The 18,284-nt window shown below is 38.6% G+C and overlaps 2 long non-coding RNA genes across 3 annotated transcripts in view; both read left to right on the top strand.

Moving 5' to 3' along the window:
- Positions 1-4,695, top strand: part of LOC115029845 (uncharacterized) — a 120,728-nt gene extending 116,033 nt beyond the window's left edge. For both annotated transcript variants that reach the window (XR_003835403.1, XR_003835401.1), the window contains one exon: positions 4,371-4,695. This is a non-coding gene — a long non-coding RNA (uncharacterized LOC115029845). The remainder of the gene's footprint in view (positions 1-4,370) is intronic.
- Positions 4,696-6,269: 1,574 nt separating this feature from the next.
- On the top strand, positions 6,270-12,071 carry LOC115029861 (uncharacterized). The gene is made up of 4 exons (XR_003835419.2): positions 6,270-6,355; positions 7,186-7,237; positions 10,535-10,618; positions 11,944-12,071. It is a non-coding gene; the product is annotated as an uncharacterized LOC115029861 (long non-coding RNA).
- Positions 12,072-18,284: the final 6,213 nt, after the last annotated feature.

Consider the following 18,284-nt stretch of genomic DNA (forward strand, 5'->3'; position numbering starts at 1 on the left):
TTCAACTTAGGATATCTTCGGGGATTTAGAGGGACCATCATGCCTTATATATTATGGCTCTCTTGGGTTGCTTATTTGTTGTGCGTACACACAATCTTGGTAATGCCTCCTTCTCACTTCCTATCCTTTTATCTTATGATGTCTGGTAATAAGGAGGTCTTGATATATATAGATAAATTTATACAGTATATTACTGACTCACATCGATGTTTACAGCTGCTTTTTCTATAATAGATAGTAATAATACATAAACATTCCAGTACTTACAACTTTGGACAAAGTATACTTTTTAGGTAGGACAGGTTAGCGAAAGTATGATTTTGAAAAGAGCAATTTGTTTGAATAATATGAAGATTCAGTTTGTGTTCCACTAAAATTTGGAATGTATATAATTCCCAAATCTTTAAACCAAAGTTATCATTTTTTGTTTTTGAAATCTATGTATAACACTGATATGTTACACTACTGTTTTAAGATATATCCTTTTTGGGTATCAGCAAAATTCAGCATAATTTGGGTAATTGCTCATTTTATTTTTCAAGTTTATTTGTATTGTTCTCAGTAATTCATTTATCTTATTATATATATTCCTTATTTTTAGAAGTAAATCAGTTTGAATTTCACTGAATTTTTTCCCTAAACATCAGGGACCTAAGCCAAGAGACACAAGTGTGAAGTGAGCTAAATAATCAATTAATCAATACTATTCACCAGGCAATTAACGTCTCTGGCCTGTGCTGGATGTTATTGTGGATACAAGTCTGACTTTTAAGAAGCTTATGTGATCTCTAAGAGTGATAAGACTCAAACTGCGATCAATGACATCACCACTGCTTATTAGACCAACAGACTAAGCCACAGAAAAAGGGAGGCTCTGTAGTCTGAACAAGCTGGAGAGGGATTATCAAAGAAGAGATGATTCTGCTTAGAGAAGGATGCTGAGAGATGCAGGGTCATTTTAAACTTAGAAGAATGATGTCGGTCCAAGTGTTAAGAGGCCTGCAGACGGCAACCAGTTTTGTCATCCAAAGGCAGAAATTATGAACACAAGATACCTGGGTCTGCTTGAGCTACTGTGAGGACTGTCCCAGACCCACTTCATCATGGGGTACTCACCTCTGCCATTTGTGTCTTTCTTGACTTTGGGAAGCTGTGTCAAGGTTCAGGAAGACAGATAAGGACAATGCACTCTTTTACTCTTCTGACTTCGCTAGGTCCCCCAGGAAGCTACTGGATCTGGGACCTGCCTGATTGCAGCCCCCCACAGCCTCATCATTTTGTCCAGAGGTGCCATTGCTGCAATTACAATCCAAACTCAGAGTCAATTACTCACTGTGTGAAGCACCCCCAAAAGATTGCTTTTTCCTTTTCTGTTACTATCACACATAATTGCACTCTGTGTGATTGCTAAATTCTTATTCCTGACTATAATGTCTACAAGGATCTTGGCTGATTATGAAGTTCTTCCATATCCTGTCACTGACCTCATTGACACATTCCGTAAGTTTTTTTTCTATTTGATTCATCAGTTGTACACTTATTTTCTCCTATCAATTATTCAATTCCTTGTGAGCAAAGAATCACTATGTTTTCCCTGCTGAGTTTTCCATATGTTCATCCCTTCTTCCCTCTTCCTCGTCTCTCTATTAATGTGAAGTTAGTACCTCCCATACCCTAGCTTTGTACTGATGTTTTATTTTGCTGGCATTGCTTTGTGTTTCACACCTGCTGTCCCTTGAGCTTTCTACTTCTTGGACCTCAAGGACATTATGAGCTGATCCAGGGCATGGACTTTTGTTTGATGCAACTTGAAGCAGAAGTTCTGATCCCTGTGCTTTTCAATGTCACTGTTCTGTGTACTACTTACCCTTGGGACCTATTTAATGAGATCAATCAATCAATCATCAATAATTTTCCAGCTGTTAAGTAATGTAGAATGAGATGAAAATGATAAGATTCAATCTGAACCCTCAAAGGCAGCAAGAAATGGAAACAAGGATAAGAATTTGGGGATAGCATAGACTATCATCTGGAGCATCACTTGATGAAGGGAGACATAGTGCCAGCTTCCAAACATTTTCCAAAAAAATAAAAATGGCTTTATTCAATACTTATGTCAGAACCAATGTTCTATAGGCTTGGTCTACTAAAAAAGATTGAATTGTGAAGAAGTTGGAGCATATTTCATGAAGTCAGCATCTACTGTCTTTTTGGAAAATTCCACATAAATACATCTACCACCATTGCAAAACACAAGTGTAGATAATGTATGAACATTTCAAATAGACAGTGAGACTTTAGCTTTATGCCTTAGGGACTAACTAAGGAAACTAAGCCAAGGTCTAGTCATTTGTGCTGAGCAAGCACAATGGGAACAAACAGGAGGAACTATATGGGATATATGGTTACTTAAGAAATACTACCCCATAGTCTTGAGTATTTATAGACATGAACCTCTAAATAAAATGGTAGTCTTGTCTGCTTCTGGTGCAGGAACCACTCCATGGTAATCTTAGTGTCTAGATTTTTCAGAGCTAATGTATCTATGTTATGTTTTGAGAAGAGCTCTGCAAGCCATAAAGCTTGAACGTAAGCAGGGTTCAATATAAGAAGTCTAGAAGACTAACAGTTAAAACATACTCCTCACTCTCTGAAATAGTTGGAGTTTTCCAATGTATAAATGTAGTGTGTGTGTGTGTGTTTGTGTGTGTGTGTTTTCTCTTGGTAAATAGATACTTTATGGCCTTTTTTGAAGGGAAGTGAAACAGAAGTGATGATATTAGAGACTGGATTGTAAATAATGAGGAATGTCTAATAGCACAACAGAGATGGCAAGAATTATTTTTTTTTATGTACTCTGGCCAAGAATGATTGGACTTTTAAAGGGTGGGATAAGAAGTGATTTAAAGACTGTTGCAGAAGAAGGAAAGAATCATGCTCATATTGAGAAAACAGCATGTTAGGAAGGGATGTTGGAAGATGCGAGGTCTAGGGATGGGCTAGATAGTTCATGTTTCCAAAGTAAAGGCAGTCTATGTAAAAATAAAGACTTCTGTTAAGAATGTGTGAGAAATGTCATGTGGTTTGCACAAGAAAAAATTGGCAGTACTCCCTGAGCTATGGGAAGTAACTGGGTCTGTCCTGACAATGCCTGGAAGATATCCTCCTGGTGACAAAGACATCATTTTACACATACTCTCAGGGCTATGCATACCTCAGTCATACCTTTACAAACAAATAAATGGTTGGTATAACTGTACCTTAATGTAATTGTATAAGCATTTTTGATAAATCAGAATTTATTCTGAAGATTGAGTTGAGGGTAGATCATGTATACAATCTCTAATGTTGTGTGTGTGTGTGTGTGTGTGTGTGTGTAAGGGAAAATTAATGAATACCATTCATAAGGATAATGATGATAATGTAATGCATAGAACATTTTATAAGAACTTTCAAACAACACTATTGAGTTCTCAGTGATAGACTTTATATAAAAACTTTACATAATTTAAAGATTAACCATCATTTTTTATGTGATTGAGCATTTTGTGTTTTGACTAACAACAGTATAAATTAAGTATTACTGTTCCAATTATTTTATTTAAGGTTATAGGAGCTTAAAGAAGGTAAGTAATTTGCCCAGGGATGCATAGACAATGAATGGTTGAGCTGGATTTAACATCACATCTGATGGGAGCTACTAAGCCCTTCCCTGCATCAGAAACCCTCACAAGAAGTATGATAAGGATTGGCCATTGTAGACTTATCAAAATATTTAAATGAATTTTCCAGTAGTAAATGGTCATTGGATTCTATTATCTCTGAGTCTCCTTTTTCAACATTTGCCTTCAGCTGAGAGGCCTGCTGCTTATTTTGTCTTCATGAGCCATATCGCTGCCTTAGTTTGGATTTTTCATTTTGGTCTCTGTAAAGTGATGATGAGTCTTATGAATAACAGCTCTTAGTTTTATGACTTCTCTTTCTCTGATAACCAATGCCTCACTTTAATTTAATAGGGCTTGTTGTGTTTTGTTCTTTCCAAATTGCCTGCATCAAATCTTTCCAATTTAGATCTCATGAAAGAAATGACTATAACTCTTTGTATACATATTTTATTGGTTGATATATTATTTAATTAAAATGTGTCATTATAATAATGTTCAAATAGAAAAACCATCTTTGGTTATAATCAGGCTGAGTTAATAAGTATGGAATTTGTGAGTTGACAGAGAAGTATGTATGACTAGTAGCCAGAGAATTCACTTCAAATCAGAAGCACAAAGGGTGAGCTGAGCATGATAGAATACCAACTAACCATAAGTGTGAGGAAGCCTTTGATACTATGACTCACTGTTTTTCCTCCTCCATAGAATTTGAAGAATACAATTTCATAAAGGATGAAGTCTCGAAGGATCATTAAAGGGATGCTACTGAAAGGATAAGTGTTGCTTAACCTTTTATATTTGTATAGTATAGTCTATATGTAAGCATAAGTATAGGTATTTTGGCAAACAAATAGTTTATGACTCTTTTCTTTTAAGGCAAATGAATCCAGAGTGGTAAAAACCAGATTGCAGAGAAGTCAGGGGTGTCTAAATGGCTCAGCAGAGACAGCAGGTGCAAGCTATTCTTTTAAGGAATTAGGTGCCCAGGTAGAGGAGAACTGGGAACTTAATGAAGGAGCAAGGAGAGATAAATGAGGCTGCAGTGCAGAGACAATGAGACCATGTTAATAATCTGAAAGAAGCATGCTGAGGGAGAGTGTTGTCAGGAGAAAAGGGGGAAATAGGATATAGAGAGGGTAGAAAAGATGTGCTATAAAAACAAAGTTAAATTTGATAAATACCAGCCCCCTGAAAGAGCAAATTCTCTGGGACAAAGGCTAAGTGTATTAGCCAGCTCTGTACTCCTTCGATAAAATGCTCAGGTAAACAGTTCAAAGAAGAAAAGGTTTAACTTGACTCATGGTTTCTGAGGAATCATTCATTATTCACTTGACTCTGTGGACTTTGAGGAAGAAGAATAATAAGGTAGGGGTTATGGATAGAGCAAAGATGTTCATTTTTTTCTGGATGTGAAGTATAAATTCAGAGTCAGGAGGGAGAGTCTCAATGTGCCCACTAGAGACTGAGCACTGGGTCCCCAATGGAGGAGTTAAGAGAAAGGACTGAATGAGTTGAAGGAGTTTGCAACCCCATAGGAAGAACAATATTAACCAACCAGACCCCCCAGAGCTTCCAGGGACTAAACCACCAACCAAAAAGTACACATGGGGTGACCCATGACTCCAGCTGCATATATAGTAGAGGGTAGCCTTGTAGGACATCAATAGGAGGAGAGGTCCTTTGTCCCATGAAGGCTCAATGCCCCAGTGTAGTGGAATGTGAGTGGGGAAGACAGAAGTGTGTGGGTGGGTGGCAGAGCACCCTCATAGAATCAGGGGAGGGATAGGATAGGGGATTTCTGGAGGAGAAACCAAGAAAGGGGAAACATTTGAAAGGTAAATAAATAAAATAAAAGATTTACTGTAATGACCTGACTGTTCACATTATAAGATCAATACAACAAAACAGGGACCAGTGACTACTCCTTCAACCCTTGGCCTTTGGGGTATATTTAAGATCCAAGACTTAACATGGTGTTGTGTAAAATATACTAAGAGATTATCGAGTTATGACTAGGATGCTGTGAGAGACCTGACAGCATCAACATTCTTCCCAGGATTTTAGTTCCATTGCTCAAGTCAGGAATACTCACTGTTATTAAAAAGACACAAAGGATCTGAGGCTCAGAACCCATAAATGCCATGCTTCATAGTAGAGGTCCCAGGATAATTCTCTGCAAGTATGTTTCTGATCTAGAAAATGAGATGGAGCCCAAGCATAAGGCTATAAAGCTCAGGTTAGATTCAATGTAAATTAAACATGTGGTATGCATGTGTGTTGTAATGTGGAAGCCAGAGGTTGGCAGGTTGACATAAAATGTCTTCTTTTGTGATTTTCCACTCTCTTAAATGCATTATTATTATTATTATTGTTGTTGTTGTTGTTGTATATGTGTGTGATAGATGGAGGGCATGAGAACAGCAGAGCACAAACATGTACAGGTGCAAGCATAGCAAAGCTGGTGATACATACAGGTTAGTCAACAGTTCTCAAAAGTCAGTCTGTCTTCTGTGTGTTCTGGGAATTGAAGTCATGCCATCAGGCTTGCATGGCAAGCACTTTTACCCACTGATCCATCTTTCTGGCTCTTCCCTTTAGTCTATGCTTCTCTCCATGAGCCTGCAGCTGGATGTTTCAGCTAAGTTCTCTGCCTGTCAATCCCCTGACTCACCCCCATGCTCATGTTACAGGTATACATCTCCAAGATTTTATTTTTAAACATGTGTTCAGGGGAGTCTAAGCTCAGGTTCTTTTGCTTGTGTAGCACAACCCACTGAGCTATCTAACAAGCTCTCAATGAACTATTTTTAATTTTCAAAAGGGAAAACAATGGAAGAAAATACTGAAGAAGTGTGTCTGTTGTGTCTGACTGAAAGGATAAGAGAAAAGTTACATTTTAGCTATTCTTGGAAAAGGTGAACTGATGATTGTTAACCAAGGCAGGCTAGAGATGTTTCAGAGGAGGGGGACAGGGCCGAAGATTTCCTGTAGTGTCTAAATCTTCTGTAAGTTTTCTTAAGTTTCTGGGTTGTCTTTTTCTTTTCAACATCGACCACAAGGCTTTGGTTTTTGTTTTTTTCTAGGAATGGGTGGTAGGATATCTAGCTGAATTGAAATTGACAAAACTGGGTAGCTCAGACAGGGCAGCCTCGGGAGCGGCCTTTAACCACAAAAGAGATATTGAAGGCAATATAATCAATAGAGTGTTGTGGATGCAGGAGGAAGATGATGAAACCCATCAAATTTGATACTGGGCAGAGGTCAGTGTCAGCTTCTTAAAGAAGGCTCACTTAATGTTACCCTCCACTCAAAGCCTTCCACACCTATGCTAATACTGTAGGCTGCCTGGCTTGCACTGCCTTGAGCAATTGGGAACCTCTGCGTTGTAGATGTATACATTTCCTGAACTTCTAGGTTTTAGAACTTTCATTTCAAGTGTCCATTTTAATCAGTCATTACTCACCTCTCTGAAGGCTCGTTCAATCACTCATTAGTTTGTTCTGCTGTAATTTATCCATAGCAACTTTTGGGAAATCTGACCAGAGGATCCTTGCCACTTTTCTTCTCAAGAGGTAGAGTCTGTTTCCCCATCTTAACTCCTGATGTGTTCTAAAAGTACAAGGCTATGATCCTTTAAGTCATGGCCAAGTTCCAGTGTTGACAACAGCCATGATGGCTAGAGGAGAGAGAAACTCAAGTGAAGTTAGCCCCAAATACTAACACACTGTTGTTAGCAAACAAAGGAGCTTATAATAAACTTTTAATACAAACATTTTGCGAGTCATTTATTATGTAATGCATGTTAATGATCAAATAGCTTGCAGACAAATACAGGAAAGCCCTTAGCTGGAGGGAGAGTGAAATCTCTCCTTCTGAATCTCTCAAATTTTCAAGAAGGCCACCATAAGAGTTTTAAAGAGGTAATCTTAAAATCATCTTGGTAAACAACTCATGTTGGAAGGGTCTCAGTTAGTCAAGTGCCTATTGTATAAGAAGACAAAAAATTAAGAACCTACATAAAAATCAGGGCACTTGTATTCCAAGCTTTGGGTAGACAGAGACAGAGCCCTACAGCTCTATGGATAGCCAGCCTAGCAAACTGGGTGTGTTTCAGGCTCAGTGAGAGAGCATATCTCACAAAATAGTGATAAAACATGATAGAGACCATTGACATGGATTTCTGGTTTGCAGGATCACAGAGACACATGTTGACACACCCACATACATGCATTTATATATCCACCATAACAAGCACATGAGCCCCACATATACACAATGCATCACATATACACACTCCAAAAACTCTCATTGACTATCAAAACCATAACATTTAGGCAAAACTTGTGGAAATGTTGGATGACACTTCAAAAATACCCATCAGACAAGTAAGCATTCTGTAAGCAGGCAATGGTGGTGGGAAGAATAATAATGCTCAAGACAGCTCAGGAGCAAAGGAGCACTCTCTGACACTGGGAGGGTATGGTAGTCCATGCAGTGGTAGATATACATCTTCAGCAGAGAGGATAGTCTTGGTGTAATCTTTGTCACAAGTTTGAGACTACTTATGTTCCCTTGCAAATGATGTATGAATTATAATTTGTCTAGCTGACTCATTTGTCCACAACTTGAGCACATGCTTATCCATAAATACTGACATTTCATCTCCTTAATGTTCTATTTCTTTTTGCAAGTGAATGAGTCAGGCTTCTGAGTTTTATAGATTGTTCCTCTAAACTTGATGAATGCATTGGGTGTATTGTTAGCCTGGTGTAGAGATCTGTGAGTTAACCAAAACTAGCCCTTTATTCCTTGAGTTCCAGTCTGGATATTCCACCACACTGATATTTGACCACACTGGTATCCTTTCACTAAATTGCAGCACATCCCAGAATCCCAGAGCTCAGACTCTCAGTTCAGTGCTTTTTTTTTTTTTGTTGTTGTTGTTCTGTTTCAAAGTAGCTAATTGAATGGTGGCTAATATTTCTTGAGGGCTCACTACTTGTCAGGCCTAGCTGTGAGGGATTTATATGGACCCCATTAAAATTAAGAATTTAGCATCTAAAGAGATATTTTTGCTCTTATTAAAGTCACAGAGAGAGAGAACAGAAATGGGAATCAGCCCTGATGGGTGTGACTCAGAATACCTTCATATTTCCACTAAGATAACATGTTTACCCAAGAAGGCATGGTCTTCCTCATCTTATATCTTCTATTTTAGTCACTTTTGAGTTGCTGTGATAAAATACCCTGACAAAAGTGACTTTAGAGAAAAAAGGTTGATTTCAGCTCATGGGTCCTGAGGGATGAAGCCTATTATGATGGAAACAGAATGGAAATATGCAGTTAGGCATGAGGCTGTAAAAGAGACAATGCTAGCTGGTCACATAGTAACTACATACAGAAAACAGCAAGTGAACAGGAACTGGGGATGGATTACTAAGCCTCAAGCCCCACCTCTGGTAACCTACTTTTGCCACTGAAACTTTGCCTTCTAAATAAATAGTCCATACCTGTCCTAAACAGCATAGCCGAGGACCAAGTGTTCAAACACACGAATCTGTAGAGGGCATTTCACATTGAAATTGTGTCTTCTGTTTCAGCACAAATAGAGAACATCTTCAAATATCTGTGTTTGAGTCCCAAATCCTTGCATCTTTCAAGGATCCACGTAACCTGATCTCAACCTATGGATAAGACTTTTACTCCTATGTTTCCCTTAAATCTAATAATCAGTTACTTTATGAAATACTTTATATTCCAGAATCAGCCTCTGGGGTGATAATCAAAGATGAGTGAAAGACTGTGTTACCCAAGTGTCAGAAGAAACACAAATCTGTAAAATATAACTAGCAAGATCATGCAGAGAGGAAATGATACTGTGAATATTTACAGCAGACGACTTCACTTCTGAATTGGAGACAGAGGTGACAAGAGGGGAGATAGAGTGTAAGGACATCTTGATGAGGACTGTGTTAGGACTGAGAGGAAGGATAAAACAATTCATTACAGATAAGAAGGACAATATAAGCAAAGACAAGATCTTAGAAGAGCTTTGGTTATTATGGGAGCAGAAAATGAGAGAGTCTGATAAGAGTAAAGAGGGTGACTGCAATTAAGGTGAAGAACATGCATTTCTGTTACATGGTGCATAGGTTAGAGGGGTTCATTAGTAATGATTGGTCTGCTCTGGGATGAGCAAGTATATACTACGATTTTAGCAACTTTGTAACTGCTGGAGTTGAGAACTATGGGGCTCTGCAATCAAGAAGGCAAAGCAGTTACTGAACACTAAGTTTTTGGCTTCCTGTCAAATTTGATAGAGAATAGTGGGGTTCTTAGCCACTAACATGTGTTTCCTAAGGGGCTTTCAGTTACTGCATTAAACCTCAGGTGTGTTTCATTAACAACTTTAAATTCATTTCAGTGGATGACATCCAGGCTCATACATGTTTGCATATAAGCATATATACCTTTTAAGTATTTGAAAAACTCAACACATTTTTAAAGACACTGAAACTTTCTGATTATGCATGCACCTTGCACCTTGAAAACACACACACACACAAACGCACACACATACACACACACAATGTTTATGGAAGTATCTGCAGAGGTTAAAAGAGGACATCAGTTTTCTAGAAGTGGAGTTAAAGATGGTTTGAGCTGCCACAAAAATGCTGGAGACTTAACTCAATTTTCTAATGGACCAGGTAGTGTTCTTAGCCACTGACCCTTCCTCTGCAATCTCTTCTGGAACACTATCAATATAGCATAGTTTTATGTTCCCGTCTTTGGAAGCTTTGGGAATTTTCCATCTAAGAAATCCTCTTACTAAGTAAACATCTCTGTGTGTCTTGTCTTCCCATTAGAGAATATTATGTAGACAGAGCTCAGACCTAGCAGTTGGAAAAATGACCTCCATCCCTTGGAGCTGACTAAGAAGATGACCCCAGGTGAATAACAGAGTGTCATCAGCATTTTCCCTTGAGTTGAGTGAGGCTCGTGGTGTTTGACTTGTTTTCTAAGATCATCAGAAGGAACATGTTGAACTGGTTTGTAAGCTGATGTTTTTATCTGAGTACTGTCAGGACCATGACAGCATTGCAATTGCATAATTTATTTGTGCCTTTGCCTTTGGACACATGTGATCTGAAATAGAATGTCTTTACAACTTCCTCTAGTCTTAAGAACTATGATAAAAAAGAACATGTTTTAGGAATATGGAAACAGAGTCTAGTCACTAGCTGGCCTAGATAAACATGCAAAATAGCTGTTTAGCTAGGGGATTAAGAGACATTACCCCTGATCTGTGACATTGGCCTATTGAATATTTTGAGTTAAATCCAATGAGATGCAGAAGATATAAGAGGAAGTCATCTCATCTTAGTTCTGTCTAAAGGTAGGCCATATGTTTTCCTGTGCAGAGATACCTTCCTCCCATGTGAACAATAGGAGAACAATTTTCCTTGCTAGGGATAAAACAAGTGTTCATAACATGCTGAGATAAATAATCTTTATCCATAATACAGTCTATCTTTTACCACTTCCCAAATCATCAGCCCATGGAGCTAACTGCCTCTGCAGGTGGACATCACTTTTCTGGGTAGCGTCCAAGGAGATAAAAATGTGATTATCAGCAAACATGGATTATTCTTTTCATCAGTTTAATTGACTTGTACAGAATCAGAAACTCCAGAAAGGCAGGAGAGCTTTTGCCTTTGCACTTGTATAGAGGTCTTAAAATGAGAACTCAGGTCACAAGGTGCTGATGTGAATTCAGGAGTTGAATATATTGCCCAAGACAAGTCCTTTCCCTTCTGTTTGCTACTACTTCACGGTCTTTGGAAGACATATTTTAGACTAAAGTGAGATTTTATTCTACAATTTATTGTGAAAATCCTTTCCATGCACACATGCATTAACGTGCTGATGATTGTAAAAAAGAAGGGACACAGGAAGGAGTGATAGTAGTTTGAAATCCTAGTGCATTCCTTACTACAAGGAATTCAGATTCAGCATGAGAGAGTGGCAGGAGAAAAGGGGAGGAGGCTTCATTGTTAGTTTCTTGGTAAGTTTATCTTTGGAGATCTGTAAGGTGCTTACTTGATTCATTGTTTAATTTGTCCACTCTGGTTTTATCATCTACCTTACTATCTGTTAGTGTCTTAAAATTCCCTCCTAACTTCTCCAGAAATTGAGGAGTATTGTCCCTTATCACCATGAAACCCAGGATCAATCCAAAGAATCTCAAATGTAAAGACCCTACCTTTTCTTTCAGGTCTTCCAATTTAAAATTTCAAGAGGACAATGGTTGAGGATGGCAGAGGAAAATGGAGACGTGGCACTGCACCCAGAAGAGAATGGATCCAGGAGCAGAAGTATTGAGGGGGGCGTCTGCTTAGAAGAACTGTGTCTAGCTCAATGTTAGAGATAAATCTATTCTTTGTTATGTCTCTATTGGGACTGAGATACCTTTTTTTGTTTGTGAAGACAGTTGGTGAAATCCTGGAATCCCAAATATGTCAAAAAGGAACCCTGTTTCCTTTATCAAATAAAATATTAAGTGGGCTTTAAAAAGCCAATGGGAAGTGACCTGAAGAAGGTGATGAAAAATTAATTTTAATGCATGGGAGACTAAGTAATTCATTTATTCACCTCTATCAATTTTAATATTTTAGTATTTAATGTGAATAAGGTGCCTTTCCAATAATACTTTTAGGAGTTGCTTCTTCCTTTTTGGCTTATACACTCCCATCCCTATTTTCGGGGGAGAGAATTTCTCCTAGTACCTTGATGGTACAGTTTCTTTGGATCTCAGGTCACCTAAAACAGGAATCTGCCTTCTTCTAGCCTGATCAGCTTTAAAAGTTGCAAGATTATTAAATAACAAATGAAAGCAGTGGAGGAGACTGAATCAGCTTTGCAACTGATTTTTTTTTTTTTGAGAGGTCCCTGAATTCCAAGAGCCTCTCCAGTCTTGCAGGCAGACCATTGTGTGGAGAGGGAAATTGAGTCATTTAGTCATTAGTTCCTCAGATATCAGCCTGAGAGGAGAAGCTGTCTGCCTTTTTCCACAATTTAGACACTTATCTTACAAATTCACCAAGCTTGGTGATTTCTGAACAATGCCAGCTGTTAGGGAGCCATTTCCCTGGCATTTTCCCCATAATTTGATTTGAAAGAGAAAGATTAAACTCAGTCCGACCCAGAACTGTCAGCCCAATGCCTTCAAAGAGTTTGACAGGGGAGAGAGAGAGAGAGAGAGAGAGAGAGAGAGAGAGAGAGAGAGAGAGAGAGAGAGAGAGAGAGAGAGAGAGAGAGAGTTTTCTTGGATTCTTTCAGATGAAGAAAATACCTTTCCAAGGGCATGAAGCTTGAAGGAGAGACAATAAAGCACATTCCACAGGGTACCAAAGGATCCACCACAAAAAGGTCTTCTCCAAAAAGGCAAAGCTAGGGTTAATCTCATAATCTTTCTCCATGATCAAATTTTGCATAACTTTAGGGAAAAACAGGGACTAAGAAGATGATTCAGAGGCTGTAGCCCTTTCTATGCAAGTGTGGGGAGCAAAGTTCAGATCCAAAGGATCTATGAAAAGCTAGAAGCAGATGGAAATGTCTGTAATTTCAGTTCTTCCACACTAAGATGGAAGGTGGGGACAGGACTTGTGGGAACACTAGATGTATTTACCTGTGGTCACCCATAGTAGCATAAATATAAATATATTCAGAAAGGCACATGCATAGATATGTTACATATGTGTATGCACATAGACACACATACACACACACATATCTACACACATGATTTACACGAAGAAGACAAATTAGACACTATTTAATTGGTAATTAGTTGATATGATTGTTTTACTTTATGGATTGATTTGGAGGCTCATGTCTCAGCCACCAAAGTGCTAGTATTTGCTGTCCTGCACCACCACCTACTTTATGTTATTGTTTTAAAACTTGTTTCTTAAGTGTTAGCATATCTCTTTCAACCTAACAACAAATTATAACATTTATTTGTATAAAATCAGAGTTTTTAGATTGTATATTTACTCAATCCATCAAAAGACTCAGTTGGGATATTATTTATTTGCAGGTTTGTTCAAATCAATAATTCCTGAAGACTTTAACTTTTCCAAAAGAAAATACACAGTCCACTGGGTCATTACTTACATTTGACTGCTGGAACACTTGTCTCCACACAGTGCATGTCCCTACAAAAGACATGCAGGAAAATGTGTTACAAAAGTAGATGCAATAATTTGGGATTTTTATTCTGTTACCGGAGTTTTGAACATGTGACATGATTCTAGAAGTCCAAACAGGCTAGTCTGGACTACTCAGTCTTTCTATGCACCTTCTCAAAAAAGAAAAAAAAATGTACTGAAAGAAGATGTCCCAACCGGTAAGAAGGACACATGCTCCACTATGTTCATAGCAGCTTTATTTATAATAGCCAGAAGCTGGAAAGAACCCAGATGCCCCTCAACAGAGGAATCAATACAAAAAAATGTGGTACATTTACACAATGGAGTACTAGTCAGCTATTAAAAAGAATGAATTTATGAAATTCCTAGGCAAATGGTTGGACCTGGAGGGCATCATCCTGAGTGAGGTAACACAATCACAAAAGAACTCAAATGATATGTACTCACTAATAAGTGGATATTAGCCCAGAAACTTAGTATACCCGAGATATAAGAGACAATTTGTAAAACACATGAAACTGAAGAAGAACGAAGACCAAAGTGTGGACACTTTGCCCCTTCTTAGAATTGGAAACAATCACCCATGGAAGGAGTTACAGAGACAAAGTTTGGAGCTGAGACAAAAGGATGGACCATCTAGAGACTGCCATATCCAGGGATCCATCCCATAATTAGCCTCCAAACGATGACACCATTGCATACACTAGCAAGATTTTGCTGAAAGGACCCTGATATAGGTGTCTCTTGTGAGACTAGGCCGGGGCCTAGCAAACACAGAAGTGGATGCTCACAGTCAGATATTGGATGGATCACAGGGCCCCCAATGGAGGAGCTAGAGAAAGTATCCAAGGAGCTATAGAGATCTGCAACCCTGTAAGTGCAACGACATTATGAACTAACCAGTACCCCAGAGCTCTTGACTCTAGCTGCACATGTATCAAAAGATGGCCTAGTCGGCCATCACTGCAAAGAGAGGCCCATTGGACATGCAAACTTTATATGCCCCAGTACAGGGGAACGCCAGGGCCAAAAAGTAGGAATGGGTGGGTAGGGAAGTGGGGGAGAGGGTATGGGGGACTTTTGGGATAGCATTGGAAATGTAATTGAGGAAAATACGTAATAAAAAAAATTAAAAAAAAAAGAAAAGACTCATTAGATGTGGCTGCCCTGAAAAGCAGGATAAATAGAAGTTTCTAGATATGTTTTTGGAACACCTGCATGTGCTTTAGAGTAAACAAGAAAGAATAGGGAATGAATAGGTAAGAAGAGTATGATACCCTGGTCAAATGTATTCTGATCAATTTCTGTATTAGTTGCTTTCCCAAGAGTATTTGAAGAAGTTCTGTTAATGTCATCACTTGGGGACATCAGTCTGGTTACTCTGTGGAGATTCCTTCTATTCCAAGATATAGCATCACCATCATGAATAAATGCCCTTAGTTAGCATATGATACTTGTGCTCTGACATTCTGCTATGTTTGTCATCCAAGTTGTCTGAAGAGGAAAGATTAAAGACAAGCTATCACTGTACCTTCAGCCAGAGTATAAGAGGAAGAAAAGGAACAATGACAGAGATAAAATACTATGATTCTGCTTCCCATTATCTTTTGGACCCAAGAGAAAAATCTGTAGTTCTAGCAAAGGAAAATCTAAATACGTACCTCAACACTAATGCTCCCTCTTTCAGAATGCAAACACTAATAGCCTGCTTGGGCAGAGCCCCATAGCCACTTTTCTTGGGTAACTTTGGGTTTTCAATGGATATGCAAGAGAGAACAAATTTCCTCTGCTAAGTCAACTTAATCTAGGAACAATTTCCAAATGTTTCTAATTTACTTTGATAAATAAGTCAGCACAGTACTCAGAATACCTCCTTTCTATTTAGAAAGAACACAATCCCTCTCTTTAGACAGGTAAAAATCTATACACAGATATTAATTTTCAAAGTTTCTCACTCTCTTTCTCTCTCTCTCTCCACACACACACACTCACACACACAAGTATACACATGTAGACTCACATACATGTGCACATATGTACACACACAGACACACATGCACACATACTTCACACACACCTGCACATACACTGACACACATACACAGATATGCACACACATGCACACACACATGTACCCACATTCACACACATGCACCCATATTCAGCCACATTCACACACACTCACACACATGTACCCACATTCACACACATGCACACACACTCACACAGACATGCTCATATATGCACACACACATGCATACACATGCATACACATACACACACAATGCACACACATGAACACACACATATATCCACACTCACACACACTTACACACACAGTGTACCCACATTCACAACATGCACATATGTGTATATAACATGAAAAGCACATAACTGATTTTGCTCTCCTCCCAGCTTCACTATATTTTCAACATTTCATGTCTTTTTTGTTTTGACAATTATGCCTCAAAAATCCCTCCATTCACTGCTGTGCCTACAATATACATAAGACCAAACTGTCATTAAAATTTTAATAATTTATCATTTGTGCAATTAATTCTCATGTGCTTTGGATATTACATTCTTCAGTATGTGATTTTTGTCATTTTTTTTTGTTCTTTTAAACTGAGGTGTTATCTTGTGCTTACATATGAAACTCATATCCCAAGAGCAACTTGGATAGTTTGGAATGAATGGAGTTCTGTTGTAGTTCATTTGTAGTTAAATTTTCAATGTTAATGTAAATATTCAATTTCAAGCTGGGAGAGTGGCTGTCCCAGGATTTGGGAGAAAGATGCAGGAGGATATGGAGTTGGAAGCCATTTTAAATATAATTCAAACCCAGAGTAAGACAAAAATATATAAAATGAAAAGCAAAAGGAACCATAGATGTTCATTACTTTATTTTCATTTTTTAAAACATGAAATGAATTTATTTTTTATTAGATATTAACTTTCCTAGTTTCCCCTCCAAAGACTCACTATCCCTTCCCCCCTCCTCCTGCTGACCAACACACCCACTCCTGCTTCCTGGCCCTGGCAGTCCCCTATACTGGAACATATAACCTTCACAGGACCAAGGACCTCTCCTCCCATTGATGGCTGACAAGGCCATTCTCTGCTACATATGCAACTAGAGCCATGAGGCTCACCATGTTTTCTGTGGTTGGTGGTTTACTCCTAGGGAACTCTCAAGTTACTGGTTATTTCATATTGTTGTTCCTCCTATGGAGCTGCCAAACCCTTCAGCTCCTTGAGTACTTTCTCTAGCTTCTTCATTGGGGACCCTATGCTCGGTCCAATGGATGGCTGTGGGCATCCACTTCTGTATTTGTCAGGCACTGGCAAAGCCTCTCAGGAGATAGCTATATCAGGCTCCTGTCAGCAACCTCTTGTTGGCATCCAAAATAGTGTCTCTGAAGAAAGGAATTGAAGAAGATCTCAGAAGATGGATAGATCTTGCATGCTCATGGATTGACAGGATTAATATAGTAAAAATTCCAATCTTTCTGAAAGTTATCCACAGATTCAATGCAATCCCCTTTACAATTACAACTCAGTTCTTCACAGAGTGAGAAAGGGCAATTTGCAAATTCATCTGGAATAACAAAAAACCTAGTATAGCAAAAACTATTCTTAAGAATAAAAGAACCTCTGGTATATTCACCATCTCTGACCTCAAGCTGTACTACAGAGCAATTGTGATAAAAATTGTATGGTACTGGTACAGTGATAGACAAGTCAATCAATGGAATAGAATTGAAGACCCAGAAATGAACCCACACACCTGTGGTCAGTTGACCTTTGACAAAGGAGCTAAAACCATCCAGTGCAAAAAAGACAACATTTTCAACCAATGGTGCTGGCTCAACTGGCAGTTAGTATGAAGAAAAATGCAAATTGATCCATTCTTATTTCCTTGTATAAAGCTCAAGTCTAAGTGTATCAAGGAACTCCACATAAAACCAGAGACACTGAAATTTCTAGAGGAGAAAGTGGGGAAGAGCCTCGAACATATGGGCACAGGGAAAAATTCATTTCTTTTTTTAAATTTAATTTATTTAATTTTTTACTTATTCACTTTACACCTCGCTCACTGCCCTGTTCCCAGTCACCTCTCCCAAAATCCTTCCCCTATTCCCCTTCTCTTCTCCTCTTAGTTGTTGGAAGAACACTGGGTTCCCCTCTCACACCCTGGCACTTCAAGTCTCTATAAGGCTAGGCACTTCCTCTCCCACTGAGACCAGACAAGGCAGCCCAGCTGCTAGAAGATATTCTACATACAGGTAACACCTTTGGAATAGCTCATGTTCCAGTTGTTTGGCCCCCACATTAAGGTTTAACTGCACATCTGCTACATATGAGCAGGAGGCTTAGGTCCAGTCTGTGTATGTTATTTTGTTGG

Source organism: Mus caroli, unplaced genomic scaffold (genome assembly GCF_978045245.1).
Source record: "Mus caroli unplaced genomic scaffold, Mus_caroli_1 scaffold_19, whole genome shotgun sequence".
Classification (NCBI taxonomy): Eukaryota; Metazoa; Chordata; class Mammalia; order Rodentia; family Muridae; genus Mus; species Mus caroli.